Here is an 18,746-nt window from a genome sequence, read left to right on the forward strand (position 1 = left end):
GGCCGGTGGTGCCCCTGCTGCACCTCTGGTGCCCCTGTCAGGCCTGTGGTAAAGGGCCCCAAAGGGGGGCATGACACATATGACCCCGCCCCCTTGGATCCGCCACTGGTTGTGAGCGAACTACAATAAAATATTTGGAATGCCCCAGCGACCATGTATACTACAGTATGCATTGTTACTTCCAACCGGAGCCCATTGTATATTGAGGTATACATAATTTTATCGTGCGGGTTCCCGTTGTACACTCGGGTGTACAATTATTTTTGGTCGGCAATTTTTTCGCAAAAACTTATGCATCTCGACAAGCACATCTCATCATACATGTACAATCCTTGTGTAACCTATCTCTGTACAACTATATACTTATTTCGTGCGCGATAAAATGTGTGCATATTTTTTTCGGCTCAGTAAGATTTGTATACCTCAATATACATGAACTTTAATTCTTTCTCAAGCACTTCAAACACAAACATGTGTTTAAAAAACCTGCAGGGGATGATAATCAGCATACTCTTTAATGATGGAAATAGTTGTTTTCGATCAAGAGCGTCATAGAAGATAAATATTAAGTAAACAATGACGAGACCTACCCGCGCGCTGCGACTGCCGATGAACCGCCATGGCTGAAAGGCCGAAGCGGCCAAATTTGCAACCGTAGAATGCAAACTCGGCCACCAGATGGTAGGCGGAGGCATGGAGAATGCAATGCATGGCCATAACAGCACCTAGCCGTGAGGGACTTTCATGGAGATTCGCAAAAGGCAATGTATACCCCAGTATACAAAAAGAACCAAGAGGATATGGCAGATTTGACCACTTTTGACCTCATTTGACCTTGAAGATATTGACCTAGGGTCATGAAATTCACACACAACAGAGTTCCCCTGGGCCCCCACCTACCCTCCAAATTTCGTCTTTCTAGCTCCAGTGGGAGCTGAGATCTTAGGGGGGGCGACATCCGCCCCCCCCTTCCACTGGGCGTAGTACTCGCAACCCTTCCACTGCGCGTGCTAGGGTGACCCGCTTGCTCCGCAAAGCGAATAAGGGGTATTTTCGATCGGTGGGCATTTGGTTGGTCTTGTGTCCGTGGGTGATGTATCCATTTCGGTTGATTGCTTTTTGACGGCTAAGCATTTTGGATTGGGAAAAAATATCCATTGCATCGAGGTGCTCGTGTCTGATAAGCATGCGTTCTATGTACTATAGAACATGTCATGTGTAGTTTATAACAACGGTTGACGTAGGTTATTGAAAATGACAGCCATCGATGAATTACTATGTAGAGGTTTCCAACATTTATATTTTTAAGAATACTGTTGCTCGTCATGCAAAAGCGATGATTGGATTTTGGACAAAATTGAATGCTCTTTCCAACTATGCCATTTTCAACTGTCAAACGTACCAGGTTATGCAGTAAAACCCGTGTAATTAAGTAAGTCATTAACAAATACCATTCTCTCCAGCGATTTGTTCCACCTTGTTTTTGATCAATTAGCTTTTCACAATTTTTCCATGAGAGGCGGTACATTTCTTTTGCCAACAGGCGTTGTTTGAACCCGCTCCGTCAAACAGTCACCCGAAAACAGCATTAAGTCCCAAATCTGTCCGAAACGTAAATTTCCCAGTATAAGTGCCCTCACGGGTGCACGTGGCGCGTGCCATCCCTGCACCGCACACCATTCGATAGCCCTTTCGATTCTCTACACGATACCCCGTGGCGATTGGGCCCACGGTTACCGAGATACTGCACGGGGACCGGACCAGTGTCTGGCAAATTTAGTCATTTTCGCCCGATTTTGCAAGCCGATTTATACATACATGTAAAGTCCATAACGCGAATTTGCACTTTTTGAGCACGCGTCATGTGCTCGCTATCAATCCGATCGAGCTGAGACCCTCAAAGGCACGTTGCCCATCCTTAATCTATAAGTTGCGCAAATTTCAGCGCACTTGGCGCAACGGTCGGGCCCGTACCCCGCGCTAAGTAACACCATGCCGGGACCTCGATAGCAGACAGAATCTACGTCACCACATCACCACGCCACAACAAACCCGGCCCATGGCAATACATGTCCCATATGAGCGCGTTAACCCTCGCCGGCACAGGCCATTCCGGCCATTTTGCGTCCTTCGACGGCACAAGAGGTACGACCCCTTCGTGACGGCACAAGGTGGTACGACCCCTTCGTGTTTGGCCCATGATCGAGCTAGAGCTTCGCGGGAAATACGAGCGTGTTCCCCGTGACGAGAGGAAGCCGACGATACCCAATTTTAAGGTTCTTGGTCATTGGTTGACCTTCCAGGTCAGGTCAATGACCGAAAAATCGGGAAAATCGGGACCTGTTAGAACGTCGTTAATTGTGGATGCTATAGGGTTTTTCGGGGTACTGATCATGAATAGTTATCATGTTAGTTTTGATCACAGATGATGTCTTTATGCATTTAAGCCAGGTCGGGTCAGGTCAGGTCAGGTCAACCAGTAGGGGTCCTGCCGGGTATTCGTAGTACCTACGTGCCAGCCGCCTCTGGCAGCTTCGTAACATGTTACGAAGGCACCAAAACTACTTCGTAAATGTTCAAATGGTTGCTAAATTCGGATTCAGCTCCAAAAACTAGCCTGGAAACATGTATAATTCGAAAAAGTACCGAGGTCATCATAGGTCAATGACCTGACCTGACCAGGTGACCTTGACATCCACCCTAATGCATGGGAGCAGCATCAACTCACATGTTTGAATGCTTGAAACTGTAGCACGCTACATCTTGAACATTTAACGTAGTATCTTTTCGGCACGGCTCGGTCCGGCAGTCCCCCCCCCCCCTCGCAGTCCGGTCACAGGCCTAGCCCTCCATTCACACACCCGTCGCTGCTACCGGGTGACGCACAGCTGAGCGGAGCGCTGCTGCTGCGCTCTCCTCCCCTCTCATTATTCACTACCCCCCCCCCCCCCCCCCAGTCACCAGGCCCGCCATCCCCATTCAGCACTTTTCCCCAACTCCCTCAACGAGCACTGTCCGTGAGAATAGCCCGCAGTAGACACGTCTGCGAGAAGACGATGCCGGTCACATCAGTACGAACCGCTGAGGCACAGCTGAGTCAACAAGCTACGTCAGGACTGCGGCCGGCGGCGGCGGCGAGCGAGCACGTTAAGGTACTCTGTCACTTGTCACGTACTCTGTCAGGTACCACAACAGCTGCGCCGCGCTGAGTCCCACGGTGGGAATGGCACAACCAGGAAGATCCTACGGCAAGCAAAAACGCTGTAGTTCCAGAGGTCTTCGCAATGGGCAGCCGTTAAACTCTCATTACAACGCCCGCCTATGGAGACAGCTACCGCAGGATGAGCGATCCGAGCCTCCTCAAATAACGCTGGATCGGTAAGATATGTCAACAGATCATGGAGCAGTGTCAAGGATGGATGCCGGCTGGAGCACACAGCCTCCTTTGTCGAGCACAGCAACCCAGGGTGAGTGAACCTGGCAAAACAACCGGGTGACCGACCTCACAATGGCCTCATGAGGTAGTTCCAGAGATCTCCGCAGAGGAAGAAGGCGCTGACTTACGGCCACACCCGGTACGGTGGGCGGAGCAAGAGTGACGTCACAGGGGCGTTGGCGGCAGACGAAACGGAAGGAAACAAAAGTTTGAATAAAATGAAATTGAAGAATCAAAATTAAAACTCGAAAATCACAAACCTTTCGGGGATTGTTTTATGCCAGCGATTACTGAAATGATAAAGCACTCAACACGAAGACGATTCGACGGCCAAAAATTGCAGGCACAGAGGAGCAAGGTGACTAAACAGGACAGAGGGCGCCATCTTACGGCCCCACCCACCAGAAGAAGGCAGAGGAAGATGACGTCGCAAGGGCGTGGCAGTCACCCCTCCCCCCCCCAACTATAAAAGGGTGCGCCACCCAACCAGAGGGAGAATCACAGTCGAGCAGCCGAGAGCCACAGTCCACAGCTGGAGCCGGAGACGCCATCTGGGAGCCGCCGTCAGTCCGGGGTCACCCGCGAGAAGCCTCTTCAGTTCGAGTGATCAGAACCGAGGACAGCAGCCGACGCTTGTGACCACACTGAGAAGCGGAAGCGCAGAGAAACTCCAGAATGTGAGTGTTGTTGAAAAGTCTGCTCAATCCCAATCCTTGACCCCCCCCCCCCCCCCCGGTTGCCGTGCCGTGACGACTGCCAAACATTTTCGGTTGCCATAAAATGCACACTCAATTGGAATTGGAAAACTTAAATTACTTTGAACTTATTGGTCCAGACACCCTAGTAGCATATTAGGATCTGAATTTCGAAGTCATGTCAGAGTCGCCAGCAAACCGTTATTGTCAGTTGGAGTTCACGATTAGGCCGAGAGCGAGAGGCTAAAATTTGAATAAGCAGCTCATGGTCACGAACGTTGAGATTGATGACAGGATGCGTGACAGCGTTGAAATGTCTTTGTCTTCGGTCAAGCTGGTTCGTTCGATTTATTGTCGGCGGTGGTCAGGTACGATTTGAGGTTGGAACGTTTGTGAAATTAAGGGTGTACATTCGGGCTGTACTCACTAAAAGTTGCATTGCGAAATCATTGGTAATATTGCTGTAGGAATTAATTGCGAAGTCGAAATCAATTATAGAACAGGTAAATACGGTTAAAAAGGAATGTAATGTTTTAAGGTGGCGACTGATTCATGCAATCGATCTATGAATATGGCTATGAATTATGATTTTCGACAGATACGAATGCTTGAGCTTACGGCAGAATTTCTTCTGTTACTTAGGTGCAGAGTTGTGAGCAGTGGTTTGAGGTTGACGGTTTGACACTTTGCGACTTTAGATGGTCACTTTGCGTCATTGAAATTGCGAAATGTCGAGTAACAGGTAGATGTAGAATTGTTTGTGGTTAGAACTAATATGCGACTAATATAGGTACCGATCGTTGTGCTTTTGTAGAATAAATACTAGAAAGGACCATCTTTGTTGGGGAACGATTAAATGGGACAGGAATTTAATTAAAAAAAACTTACGTGGAATGGAGCTGATGAAATGTCGCACAGGGAGATATTGCAGCGATATTTTACCAGATTCACACTCACTGACACATCCGGTGAATCTACCCGGCCAGAAGAGACAACACCCACGAGCACTGTACCGCGAGTGTTGGCGCGCCCATAGCGGCGTGACTGACTGACGGTGTCGACGCGGCGCCGGCCGGCGGCCGTGGTAATCGTCGTTCCCGACGCGGGCGTTGAGCCGCCAGAGGGCGCGAGAAGCAGCCACAACAGGGGCAGTGGGTTAGCCGTAATTGGGGCGCGTGCGGTAGGTGAAGGTCACGTATAGGAGCCTGGTTAGTTGCGGAAAGTTGCAACAGGATAAGAACGTAGACAGTTAAATATGACATGCTATGTGATATCTAGGACTGCACTTCGTTTGATACGCATTGTTTACTGCTGATAGGATGATTTAAATTAGATTCCCTATGAAAGGCTAGGGACCCTATGACAATATTCTGGCACTCTTTAAAGATAATTTGTTTAGGTAACTAGTAGCCCATCAGAAGTTATCGAACGAGTTTCAAGGAGGCATTTCCGTTTGAGCATTCAGTAATTCACTATGATACGGTGGATCACAACCAGACGACAGATCGGTGCGAACTCATTGGTTCTAGATCATCTGATTAAATCAAGAACGGTTCAAGGTTTGCTAGGATTGTATACGAGAACTGATGCTTAGGTTCACGCGTGCAGCAGCAATTAGGACTTGAGATTACGATTTGGTTTGGATAAATAATGCGTTTTTGTTCTTCGCGTTCTTGCGAGTTAGCGCCAATAATTACTCCACCAATATTGGCACAGGGCATTTTGAGGCACAGACGGCTTGTTTGCCCGCCTCCTATGGCGTAACGTTTACCAGCATGACTGTATGAGACACAGATGCACTTCTCTAAACCCAAGTCCAGACCGGAATAATAAGAGGGACACACCGTCACGTACGCAGGGCATATGCACGTTTTCCGCCAGTGGTACCGGCCACTGTTAGTTTTCCCGCTTAGGTAACACTGGGTGAGAAGGCAGTGAGAGGTTTCTACGGCAGGGGGAAGGGGAAGATTGGCACAGTGTGCAGTGGAGAGTAAGTTATGCCAAAGGCAAGAAGCCGAGGGTCAGGGGTGAGTCACCCAAAAGTGCGGATAGGGCGAGCCGTAGTGTCCCGAATAAGTCCTCATACTTATTTTGTAAAGGTACCTTAATCGGTACTGGACAGCCTCAGGGGAGGGAAGAATGTACTCCAGGACACGTAAGGCCGTGAAGAGTAAATCCCATGGTTTAAGGAGAGTTCCTGAGGAGAGTTCCAGGATATGAACGGTGGTCCCTGGGTCGTGAACGGGAATGTTACACGCGGACCGGAAGAGGGCATAGGTAATCTCTCCCGGTAGAGAGATAAGTCGGATATAAATCGTGTATGTGTGTACCATAAGTCTATCGGACGTGTAGTGAATCCCATAAATTAGTAGGGTGGATATTTGTGTATAATTATTCTGGACGGCCCTGCGATAAGTATCTTTGTCGCCGGTTAGCGGAGCATGCATATGGATTTCGGAAAGAGACATTTATCTCGCCGGGGAGACCAATGGTTTGTAAGACGCCTAACGCTATCGGAGGGAATTTCGGGGGCTACCAATTAAATTTAGGTGAACACATGAAATGTGAACGTAATGCGAGCAAGGATGTGAGAATGATGACGTATGAATCTTAGAGTAAGGCCGATAGGAATTTGGTAGAATTCGGTTACGGCAGTCGAACAAATGATTATCGAGGGCAACTGAAACTAGCAACGCTAATACGAATTAAGTGGGCAATTTTCTTAATGGGGAGGCCAGTGATATAGGAATGGGTGACTGGACGAATGATCACATTCAATTTATCAATGTAATTACCACCCATATGTTTGGCAGTGGTCATCGGGACTTCGAATGCCCTGTCCTTCACCTGCCCAAAACGTGGGGATTTGATAATTCTCAAACCCAGCTGATCGGATCCCTCTATCCCAAATCCGAGCAGTGAAGAAGCATCTCGTGCATCATGGTCTATACAATGAACAGAATCATCAAGCCTCTAAATTAAAAAGCATCTTCCATCAGATGTATTTGTATGCAAGGAGGATCTATACCTACATCTCTCCCAGGAAGACGTAATCTCTGAAGATCTCTATCTGGATATCTCATCCCTATCAGGTGGATCTCATCTCTCTCTAGATCTCTCTCGGGATCTTTTCCAAGACTCTCAAGCTCCCCTGTTTTACCAGCTCTACTACCGAGGATCTCCCAACAGCAATTTGCTCTCTCTTCTGCTACAACCAGCTAAACGACAGAGGACCGCGGTGTTTGATTACCCGCAACGATGCATCTGTATTTCTCTTATAACTCCCTTGCTACAAAACCACGAAAAGACTGCAAACGCGCGGCTAATGCGAGCCGGCATACGCCGAATCGCGATTCTGGCCAAACATGGTCTCGGAAATTAGGTCACAGGTCAAAGGCCATTTGGGTCAGGGTCATGAAATTTCTAGGGTAGGTGTGATCAACGCGAGGGTACTGAAAGTTTGGTCGCGATCGGCCGATTTTTACCCGAGTTAATCGCGAAAAACCTTAGGGGGGAAGGTTGCATCATCCCCTCCCCCTGTGCCGGCGAGGGTTTAAACTGCTTGTGAGCGAAATCACGTAATGAAGAAGAATAAAGCACAATCTACTACAGCAGCCAATAGATGACTGAGTTAGGACAGGCACGTGGGACTGCTTAAATCTTGTCCGACAGAAGCAGACAACAGTTCAGTTTGCATATATGCTATGCATATTGCAGAAGGGGCACATTTCGGCCTCGAAAGATACGAATTCATACGTCATAGTAACATATTTCTGTCATGGTCAATTCACGTGGAAATTGAATACCGGGTGATTACCGAACTATTGTTCTATCAAAATTTTCCAATTCAAACTCGCTCAGGGTTATCATGCAGGTAAAGGGGGCCCGCTCAGCAGAATGCGTATGAAATATGGAAAGATTCTGAAAAATGGGTGGGGGCCCGCACACTAGGGGGCCCGCTTTGGAGGCGATGACCCCCCCGAAACGAAATCCTGGCTGCGCCACTGATATGAGGTCAGGTCATTTTTGTGACCTCACCATAATAAGTCAATGGGGAAAATGAAAACTGCTATTCTGGCGCCGGGAACGATCTCCAACTATCTCAAGCACACAGAATCGTGATTTGCTGCACTCCTTGCAAGGTTAGATGCGTCACTTTTGCAATGTTGACCTTGCGTGACGTCATTTATGACGTCATCAAGGTCATATTAGTTTCTCGTCAATAACTCCCGATCACATTGAGCTAGCGAGTCGGGAAAGCCACCAATGGACTCTGGAAGACCTGCCGAATCGAATGATATTCGACATGACCTCTTTCGACCAATTTGGTGACCTGGGGGTGCTGACCTGACCTTGACCTGAGGTCAACACCCTAAATTGACCTGACCCGAACAAAAAGTAAATCATTCGACGCGCCTGGTCGAGGCGAACACGATGCTGCCAAAATCACGGCTCTGCGGCCGTTTTTTTTGCGAAGTTATTCACCAAAAACGGAACCGTACCTTGGTGCACTTGACCTGACCTCAGAGGTCAACGGTTGACCTAGGACCTTAAAATCGGGTACCAATCTCTGCGTCTCGTAACGGCGCACACGTTAGTCTTTTTCTGCGACGCGCTAGCTCCACCAGGGGCGAATCGGCGAGGGGGGTCGTACCCGCCCCCCCCCCCTCGGCCGGCGCGTATGTAGAAAGCCAATAGGTCCGGCGAGGGTTAAAACCCAAAAGTAGGTATTGTTGCCACACGTTTAGCCAAATGCACTATCTGTGTTAAAGGTTGTACAAGCCGGATTTTTTTTTACAGTACACATCTGAAGTCCGATTGAATTTGACACAGTTAGGGGCAAAGCCGCTGCTCTTCTTTTAGGGTGTACCTAATTGTTGACGCATGCCACCAATCTGAATCTGATACATAGGGGAGAGCGGGGCCAGTTGAACCACTTTTTATATGTTGACATGCACAGCGAGATCTAGTTGTCATATCGATAAATGCACAATACCATGAAAAAATATGCTCTTTTGGCTTTATTTTAAGATATGTAAAATTATGTTTCAAACATATTTTGCTGCCAAACGCATGCTTATAAAACAGCTCTACGCCCGTTTCAAATGACCCCGATGCGAGGGTCAATTGAACCAGCCCATGGGGTCAATTGCACCTATCCTTAACAATGGGATGTTTTCCTCTTTAAGGCAACTTTCTTAAGGAGATATTTTGTCCGGTTTACTTTTCCAAATGCTACATTCAATAGGTCGTTGGAAAGCTAAAAGTGCAAAGTTCCTCATAATAGGTGACATAAAGTACATAGACTATGGTAAAATGGGCGGATGAGGAAAATGAGAAATATCTCAGGCTGTAGTGTGCTTTCAAGCAAAAGGCTGGAGAAAAAGGGGTAAAAAATTGAGCTTTATTAAACTACTATTTCAGTTTAAAAGCTCATTTCAAAGGTGGACTATTTCCTTTAATGTTTACAGCCCCTGAACAAAAAACCATTGCAAAGGTCACCGGGGTCCATTGAAACGGATTGTGGCCCTGTTTCAACTGACCCTCAGAGAAGCGTTTCAATTGACCCCATCCGCTCCCGCCATCTCGCACGCGCCGTAAAGCACATGTCAAACGAGCTGGAGGGACGGCATCATGCTGAATGAAGGGCCAAATAAGGTGTTATTCCGGAGCCAGGAGTTCTTCTTTCAGCAAACAAAGGTATATGAGATATCACAAAATATTCATAAAAACGATTTCTCCCAAACGCCCCTCAAAAACACAAAAACAAGTGTCAAATCAAAATTACCGTCCGTTTGCCGCCCAAACGCCGTTGACAAAGGAAGTGGTCGAGCGCGGATGCGCAGTGGTGTCGGCAACGCCATATGTTGCATACTGTTGAAAATAAAGCCATGTTTCATCTGACCCCGTGTTTCAACTGGCCCCGCTCTCCCCTAATGCATTCATGCCCGCGTAGGAGGAGGGGAGGTATTACAGTCACAATCTCTCTTTTTGACTGCTGTAGGAATCGGCGGCGCGAAGCGTCGCGAAAATTGGCTAAAACATTTGGTTTCACGCGTAACGCTATGAGAAACGTTTTTCGTGAATATCTAGAGCATCGTTGCTTCGATTGCCTTCATTTTTTGGATATGTTATGAAAGACGTTAACCTCGTCATCACAGAGTGGTTACCGTTGTTCTGCAATCCACATATACTGAGCAATTGAGACAAACATATTGCAAAATCAAAATTTCAAACGAATAGAACTCAACAACGGATTGTCGTGCGACTGTGATGTTTGCAGTTTTGGACAGACGAAGTCAAGGAAAACATTTCCTAGCAAGCCTTTTTTCAAATTTTGTACTATGTTTTGCATGATACAATTTTCATCTTGCAGTGCATTGCATGAAAGCCGTGACAACAATTTCAAAAATGTGGCTGCTAGGAATCATAAAGACATCGATTCTCTTCACAATTCTGTAGAGTGAATCATCATTGTATGCATCACTATGCAGTTCTATTCATTTGAAAGTCATTGCACAGCTAGTTCATAAAATCGCCGAGAGATGTCTCTGGCTGTATGGCCCGCGCGTTTCGACGGTCCCCTCGGCTCGTCACTCAGCGGCGTTTGTTGACACAGTGTAACACCCATTAGTTACGGGGCTCCGCTGGCGTTCGGCCGCCGTCGAGGTGCTCTGAACCCTCCCTGCTAAGTTTCGCCGTGACCAGACGGGTCGGAGACTCATCCCACGATCTATCCATGAGCGGCGCCCAGCCAGGCGTCTCCTATCGCGTGCCTCTCACTCTTGATCGGCGCAAAACCCAAAGGCGTTCGATAGCCCTGCTGCACCGAGAAAATTAATTTCCTACATGCCGGGGTATGTCTTAAGCACAGCACGAGCCGGGCAGTAAAACTATGACCAAGAAACTGTCGGTGTCAAAAGTATACGAATACTGCATGGGGGAGCGGGCAATAGCAAAAAATATTGCCCGATGTGACGTCACTGTCGCCCGAGGGTGAAGACCGAAACAAGTGCTATTGCCCGAGGCGAAGCCGAGGGCAATAGCACTTGTGGAGGTCTTCACCCGAGGGCGACAGTGATGTTACAGAAGGCAATATTTTTGCTATTGCCCGCTCCCCCATGCAGTATTCGTTTTATTACATGGCCAACTCTCGGAATCTTTACTTAGTACTCCTTCATCCCGTAATAAAAAATATCCAAACACAAATATCATGGTACAATTGAATGTATTGGATATACAACCATAGCCACGTCACATGTCTACGGCACACACTTAGTTGCTTTACATGTTAAAGTTGAAGATGCAGCCTGTGAAGAGCTGGCCGCCGCCGGTCTGAGGCTCCACTGATGTAGATGCTGTGGTCCTTGCTGTAGATGCTGTAGATCCTTTCCCATCGACGTCAACAGGTACTGTTTCACGCCGTACTTGAGTGTGGAGACTCTTCGATTTGTAGCGTTCACCGTCCTTGCGTTTTACAGTAATGAAGAACTCCTTCACAGCGTTGTCCAGGACATCGTTGCTGTGCATGCAGCTTTCAACAGATATGCCTTTTACTTGCAAGAACTCAATGAAGACGTCTTCTGCTGATTTAATCACCTTTTTAGTGCCCTGAGCCCTGCGCGATGAAAATAGCTCATCCAATTAATGCGGCTCCAACAAATTAACCCTCGCCCATGTAGGGGGGGGTTGGTGCAACCCCCCCCCCTGAGGTTTTTCGGAAATAGTGCAAAAACGGCGGCGCGCAGCGCCGCCAAATTTTGGGTACCTTATGGGGCAAACCTTGCGCATCTTTTGATAAAAAAAAAATTGACCGGGTCATGTCAGGTCACGGAGTTATGACCATGGGCGTCGCCACCACTACGGACACTACGGACAGTGTCCGTACAAGTTTTGGAAGGTCCCAAAACTTGTACGGAATGTCCGTACAAGTTTCGACGACCGAAAGTGAGCTTTTTGCATCATATTCAAATTACAAATGCCGCCAAAGCATGATCAATATTGCTATTTTTCTTGAAAGTATTCAGGATGTTTTAGTTTTGACAAGGAAGGAAGCAGTCTTTATCACTTTTTTTTCGATGCACATTTACCAGCTCAATGACTTGTTCTCTTTCAATTTGCATTTGTAGATTACGTGCCGATTGATTCCAGATGATCGCACAAGCTTGAAAGAATTCGCCCTACACTGCGGAGCAGTTGGCAGGGGACCTCCCCCTAGCCCTGACTCTCTCCTTGTTGAGCAGCAAAGGATACGGAAGGGAAAAGTCAGCAGACTCAAACTGACTAGACCGGGTCGAACCGAACTGAACGGAGTAGGGTGGAGGTAAAGGGCAGGGATGTAAAAATCGAAGACAGGCCGGGGATGCTAGGGAGAAAGGAGAATGAAGGCCACATAATTGATGGTTTTGAAGATCATGGACCACTCACTCATCGGAAAAAGAAAGGCACGACATGCAAGGGCATTGGCGAATGGGGAGAGACTACCTAACTGGGGCATCAGACAGAGAAGGCACTGGGTCGGGCCGGGCACGAGAATCGACAGTGCGCAGGGCAGGAAAAAAATCAGGTAGGGAGGGTAGGGTAGGGTAGGAGATATACAGAGGATAGGACAAGACATATGCACTGCAGGACAGGAAGTAGACGAGACCAGGCATAGGCAAGATAATGCACACGATAGAGCAGATGCAGAAATGTCGTGCACTGGGCACAGAGAATGACGGTAGGTATAAAGTACGAGACAGAGCACGCCATTTGCCATGGGCAACAGGACAGGGAACAGCGCGGGGCACATGGAACAGAGCACAGGAAAGACACCTACACAGGGAAGGACAGAGCTTAGATTGGCAGGGACTCAGTAATACAAGGGCCTGTGAGAAAAAGGACCATGTCCTTCAATATGGCCATGTGAGCTGTGAAGAGATCAAATATCGCTCTAAGGTGGGTCCCACAAATGTCACATAATCATATTCATGCTAATCAGAAACAAGCATCATTATTTGGAGAACCCAGGTGTTTCTCGTCGAGCGGGCCCAAGCGACTTGGGGCGATATTCGAATACGAGGAAACCGTAATTCGAAAGAATGAAGAAAAAACGGAAGTGTTACTAACGTTAGTGATAATGTTGTTCGTGTTGTTGTTCATGATGAGCACAAAGTTTGAAAACTTTCGAGATAGAACTGTCAACTGACTGGGCTCAGCGATCGCTGGCCCCATATCCTCCAAGGCATGTCCTGGAGCACCCAGAGGTCGACACAGGCTCTAAGTGTCTGGTGGGGCCCTCAAAATTCTACTAGGTAGGAACCCTTAGAGGCCGGACTGAGGCCCTCAGAGAGGCACATGCAAGGCTATGCCCTCATAAGCAATGGGTCCCTTCGAGGCAGGCTTGGGCTCCCGTGAGCTGGAATGGAGCATCGAAAACTGCATGGGAGTTAGACAGGTCAGCTGCGTTGGACCCCTAAAAGTCAGCGTGGGCTCCTAAAGGTCAGCTGGAAGCTCTCAGATATCTGTGTAGCGGTCTTCGAAGGTTTATATAGGCCCGCCCCTCGGTAGCCGGGGAGGGCCCTCAGAGAACAACAAAGACCCTCATGAGCTAACGCCGAATGTAAGGGCCTGAAGTCATTTAAAACACCAGTCATCAGGAAATAGACGTTTCATTATTTTTGATGGGTCCATGGTTCAAGGAGCGCTTGCATATTTGTTTGCAATATGTGGATGTACACATATTGCATAACCTCCTACATGTCCACATGTAGGAGGTTATGTGGACGTAGGAGGTGTCTGCAAAAAGACATTGTTTGATTCTCAGTTATTCTGGATTGGGATGCTAGAGCACATCCTATGATCCGAGATATACAGGAGTGCTTATCTACCTGCTCAAGCATTTCCTCATTCTACGGTATTTCGATAACAGACAATTTACTCGTTAAGTTAAAAGTGTCCCATTCAAATGTAATTTGCTGTTCAACTTCAAATTTGATTTCTCGTTGAATACACCATGCAAAGCGCAGAACGTTTGGTAGACTGTAGTGAGATAACAATATTGTTGATGGGGTTAACACTTTTGACGAGAGAGACGACCGGTGGAATGTGTCCGTACAAGTTGGGGAGCCGTGGCGACGCCCCTGGTTATGACGTCACAAAGGGAACAGCCTCCGGCCGGATTTTCACAAACTGAGTGCCAACGCCCGAGGTTTCCTGCCGGTGGTACGGACATCAGTTGATGGATCGCGATGAAACTTCCCATGCATGTTGAGGCAAGTATTGGCTATCATATGGTATAAGAAACTTGACCGGGTCGGTCAGGTCACGGAGCTATGACGTCACAAGAGGAACAGCGTCCGGTACTATTTTTGAAAAGCGCCCGAACCACTATTTTGCTAATTCTTGTCACCTCGATGGGAATATGCAGCAATATTAGCTTCTATAGGGAGCAAATGGACCTCCCAAATCCAAAAATACAATCAGATTTCAAAAATTTAAATTTTGATTTTTCGAATTTCTGCCGCCGACTGTGACCTTGCCGACTTCCGGCACTCCCAACGCGCCATTTTTAGAGCTAGGGAAACAAAATACATACCAAACGATAGAGAATTGATCAAGGAACACGATAGTGAAGGTTTCAAGTCGATATCTCCCACCGTTTTGCCGCAATCGCCGCGGAAAGTTGAAAAAAGTCTATTTTTCCGAAAATTTGACCTTTGACCGGTCAAAAGTAGGTCAAATCTTGACCTAGGACCAAAAAATATACCACCAATCGCGAGATCTCGGCGAGAGCAATCCGTTGGTCTTTTTTGCTAAGCTCTACGACGCTCCGTTTTCAAACGCCAAGGGGGGGGGGTCGCACCAACCCCCCCCCCCCCCTGCATGGGCGAAGGTGGCAGATCGCCGTTTACGGGCGAGGGTTAAATCGGGGTATTTGAACGGACATGTTCAAATGACGGCCCAGTTCTTGATGACTTGACTAGCCAATCACGAAATCAAACTGAACAGTCTGAAAACGACGATAAAATTACGACATTTGAATTTTTGTTCAAGCACCACTGCGCGAGCAACTTACTATTGACCGTTGACATGGCAACCGCTTCTCACCTTCAGAAAGGTCAGTAACCTGACACTGAAAGGTCAGTAACCTGATGCCGGGCAATAGTAAAAAATATCTCATGCCAAATTAACACAGGAGCCATGTAATAAGCCATGTTATTTGATAGTCCGGGCAAGGCCATAGTCCGGGCAAGAAACAAAAGTTTACTGCCTGGGTTTACTGCCCAGGGCAATGACCTCTAAACTACAATTTATCGCATTATATAGCTCAGAGGTATAATTGTCATCATTTTTGCATGATATTTGCCGCGTAAAATAAGAAAACTAACATTTTTTGGTTAAAAAATATCTGCTCTGCTTATCAAGGGTTTTGAAATATTGTATATTGGTTACAAAGTAGAGATGCCACAAATTTGCAATTTCATTACCCGCCCCGCCCCGCAGCTACCCCTTGCCCAACCACAACTACCCGCAAGCTGCTTTTGGCTGAGCCGAACCCGCAAAAAACCCGCAATTTTGAAAACCTGCTTTTGCAAGAAAAAAATACAGCTGGGTCAATGCTAGAGCTATATAAACCTTACTTGCTTCATTGCTGTGCAGAAAAAGACAGCCAAACAAATAGTAAGGACTTGAAATTGCTATGCTAAGTCCTCAGGAAGTGCACACTGGATAGTGGAAAACGAATAATGCATCAATACATTTGAAATTCCTTTCTGAAAAGAGTTCAGTAAAATCTTTCTCTCACCTTACCCTTCAGCATTGGCTGAGGATCAAAATTTTACTCTGGCTCCCTCTCAATGTTAGGCTTCTGGAATGATATTGTTATCAAAATGAATGTTGATATAAAAGATATGCGATTTCCAGTTAAAAATAAATAGTGGCACGGTGAATAATAAGTATCCAGTCGATCTACACATAAATGATAAAACAAATCATGCAAAATCCCAGCAAAAACCAACTAACCACCAATGAACCACGCGTTTCTGGAAACATGCGTCAGAAGCGTCACCAACAGCTGATTGCAAAGAATGTTACAGCGACTAAATTATTGCGACCGTAGTTAGTGCGAACTTGTTGCGAAAACACCGATGTATAATGCATATTCATGTGCCATTCTGATAAAGTTATTTTACACAACAGCTAAAGTTTTACCATTTAGAGGTTAATAACGGGGAATATTTGTTTCTGGTCCCTAAAAAGCTGTTTCTGGCACCTAATTGCTGATCAGCCCCAAAATGCTTATTCGACCCTAATATCTGAATCTGGCACCTAATTGCTTCCACACAGCCTAAAGTTGCCAGATCGTCTAGTTGAACTCCGTATTTGCTGTTTGCTGATTCAGCACCAAAACCAAAACATCCAGCACCTATTTTATTCCACGTTTGCCTACCTAGTACCTAATTCGCGTAATCTTCCTGATTTTATGTATCCTAACAAACATGAACGTTGCATTCGGTGATGTCAAGTGCCATTTTCGCCAGTGGAGATAATGATTAATGCCATTTCTAGCCAAAAGAGAATCACTAGCCAGCTATGGTGCAGCATAGCGAGACGCTCCTATACCAGCCCGCTATGTAGAGATTATTGCACCCTCAGCCATTTTAACGTGAAAAGTTTGGATCCGTCACTTCCAGCCAGGCTCTCCGGTCATAAACTGGAGTAAAGCAAAATGTCAACTCTGAACAGACATGCCACGCAACCGGACCTCTTTTCAATATTATTAGCTTTCTGCAATCATCGTCTGACTCCATCTCGATCAAACGCAGCATCCGGTTTCTACAGGGGCGTTTGACTGACCGGCCACACAATAACCAAAAACAAAATCAAAGCTTCATGCGCACATAAGTAAGAAACGGATGAAAAAGGCACAACCACGGCACAACTCTGCGCGGCGAACAACGGACAATGTCCCACGCAAGATCCCGCGTTTCTTCAGCGGCCTTGAACGGAATGAAAACATTACATTTCTTTTTTGGAGCTATTTAATGACGTCAAAAAATATAATACCCGTTTTAATGGTCAAAATTGAGACAATTACTCACAAAAATGTTTCCCTTTAAGCATTACAAATAAATACTTTGAAATATTTAAATGACATTGCTTTTTCAAACAAATCAATATTATTTGCTTACTTAAACGTCATATACAATGTTGAGATCACTACGGGGCTGTCTTAGAGTGTAGCTGCACTGGCAACCTTTAGGCTAGACTCCAGGGGTCATTATACCAGAACAACATGATTCTACCAGCCAGTAGTTCATTTTTCTACTAGATTGGTGCTACGCTCAGCATTTAGGTGCCAGATTCAGAAAAAAGAGTAAGGCGTACCGATGAATAGGTGCCAGAAACAGCTAATTAAGGTCATTTTCCATGATTGGTGCTGGTATCCACCAAATAGGTGCTGAGGACCAATTTTGGGACGAGTCAGCTTTTAGGTGCCAGAAATAGCTTTTCTGGGACGCAATTAAATGACGTCCGTTAATAACCGGTTAAGAAATAAAGAGACAGTAAATACTAAATTAAATGTAATAATTTCATACATGGTCTTGGCAATGCTCTCCGGCTCTCTCGTCATACAAATGATAAGCACGTAAAAAGACAAAAGAAATAAATGCGACCAGCTACGTGGTTTTGTATGTAACATGTATAACTGCTATTTTGAGGTATTCAAAAACCAAGACAGAAAAATTGATTGTAAAATTATTGCGTCATCAATGACAGCTTTCCTTTGCCTCAGAGACCAAAATTGACGCAGTCAAATGCCAATCCTTGTCAGAATGTCGGAAGTGCGCCAGTATTGTATTGCGTTATATTTGGGCCGCCCAGTCAATATTTTGATTTTTTGTTAGGGTAATTGGTGTGTTATTTTCGTAATATAGGGTGGAACAGAACATAGGATAGGTAATCAATGAATTTGCATCAAATTTTGTTTAGTTGATAGCTCTTTTTTATGCCGACCAGACGCAAATAAAGTAGCATGTGGCATTTGCTCTGATTCTGGGTTCTTCCATAATGTATATCTAGTGCACACTGCACATAGACTTCAGTTCAGCTTCCTATAAGTTTGCTTTCAGGTTCTTTTATGTTTTATGGAATGCTTTCATCAGCAATTATTTATGCTTTGTAGTTTGTTGCTTATACCTTGGTTTGGTCATTGCTAGAGTGTGGATGCTATTGCTGGTTGTTTTCAGTTTTGCATTTGAAATGTGCTTCCTTGATATATTTCTATATTTGGTTCTGTTTTTAAAGTTGTTTTGATGAATATTGTATTGCTAACCTGAGCAAATGCACTTGGCATTGTGTTTTGCATCTAAAAAAAAAAAAAATATATAGGTTCTTAAGTCTGACCGCCAAATACCCGCCACACGACAAGTTTTGCTTCTCGAACCCGCCAAAAACCCTGCGGGTTTTGAAAACCCGCAGAAAGCGGGTTCGCGGGTTCAAAAGTGGCATCTCTATTACAAAGCCGAAATTATGGTAAGATATGCGCCTATTAATCGAAATCCGTTATAGCTTGTTGTCTTATCTTCGTTTGATATGTCCACTGATACCTTTGGCCTAAGTTATTGCGTTAT

Source organism: Amphibalanus amphitrite, unplaced genomic scaffold (genome assembly GCF_019059575.1).
Source record: "Amphibalanus amphitrite isolate SeventyFive unplaced genomic scaffold, NRLGWU_Aamphi_draft 000390F_arrow, whole genome shotgun sequence".
In the NCBI taxonomy this organism is placed as follows: Eukaryota; Metazoa; Arthropoda; class Thecostraca; order Balanomorpha; family Balanidae; genus Amphibalanus; species Amphibalanus amphitrite.